This window comes from Hemitrygon akajei, chromosome 8 (genome assembly GCF_048418815.1).
Source record: "Hemitrygon akajei chromosome 8, sHemAka1.3, whole genome shotgun sequence".
Classification (NCBI taxonomy): Eukaryota; Metazoa; Chordata; class Chondrichthyes; order Myliobatiformes; family Dasyatidae; genus Hemitrygon; species Hemitrygon akajei.
In genome coordinates, this window is record NC_133131.1 from 65,300,062 (window position 1) to 65,301,149 (window position 1,088).

Genomic DNA, 1,088 nt, shown 5'->3' on the forward strand with positions numbered 1-1,088 from the left:
AATGTGAGTTCGTAAATCCCTATGGCGACGAGCCAGTATTGGTTTCTGGGTCAACGATATCACTGCGGAGCTGCGGAGCTCCCCGGATTGGGCTGGGGATGCTGTGGACCCGTGGGGTTCGTGGCCTCTATATATCGAGCGTCGTGGGTGTAAAAGTAATTAAATCTAAATGTAGTCTTGCTGTAAACTAGTCGGAATTCGCTTAGAAAGACCTTCAAGATGAGATGTGAAATCGTTTTTCATTACCACCAATGCAAGTTAATAACGCAAGTCACGGCCGACTTTTGCAAATGATTGTCACCATAAAGCAACAGTACACTGCAAACACGCTATAAAATACAGAAAACCTAATCATAAACGTCATCTATTTGAACCGTCGTCCTGTTTCCTGCACCGCAGACACCACTACACTTGCAACATTTTGGAAGGGATTTTTGTATCTACTGTATTATTTATTGTTCTATTCCTCTTTGCGACCTTATTCTTTGCGATTAACGGTGCAGTGTCATTTGTATTTTGCAGTTTATTTGACGGTGCTTCTGAAACCAGCTCTCATCACATGGCAGTTCGTGCTGCACAACAAAAGGCTCTGCTGGGAGTTGAACCCAGGATCTCCTGTTTACCAGCCAGGCGCTTTGACCAGTTAAGCCACGGAACCCTCGCAGTATCTGCAAACTGGAGCAGAAACTGAATGTTATAGCTTGCAATGACGTGTCTTCATCTGCTAGTGAAAGAAATGCTTCAGAATCAGACTGTATAGACAAAACGAAGTAGACTGAAGGAGACCGAATTTAGGGACGTATCGCTATATATTCTGCATGCATGATATAGGCGTTTCACTCAGTACAGTTCGTTCGTTTTCAGGGCGTTGCTCCACAGGCCCTGAGGCATTATAAGAAGTGCGGGGGTGTTCGTCATTCTAGACTGGAGTAAGGCGTAGTTAGCTACTTGGCCATCGGTTAACCTGTGAGCTTAAACACGGTTTGATCAACGTGTTAAGTGGTTTTCATGCAATGATGTGGTCTTCGTGGCTCTTTAAGCTAAATAGAAAAAAGAGCAAGATCAGTAGCTTGAAAATGAACCCTAAC

General features: G+C 44.1%; 1 non-coding gene across 1 annotated transcript; it reads right to left on the minus strand.

Annotated features, from left to right (window-relative positions):
* Nucleotides 1–584: 584 nt before the first annotated feature.
* Nucleotides 585–658, minus strand: trnat-ggu (transfer RNA threonine (anticodon GGU)). Its single transcript has one exon. It is a non-coding gene; the product is annotated as a tRNA-Thr (tRNA).
* Between the last annotated feature and the right edge of the window lie 430 nt (nt 659–1,088).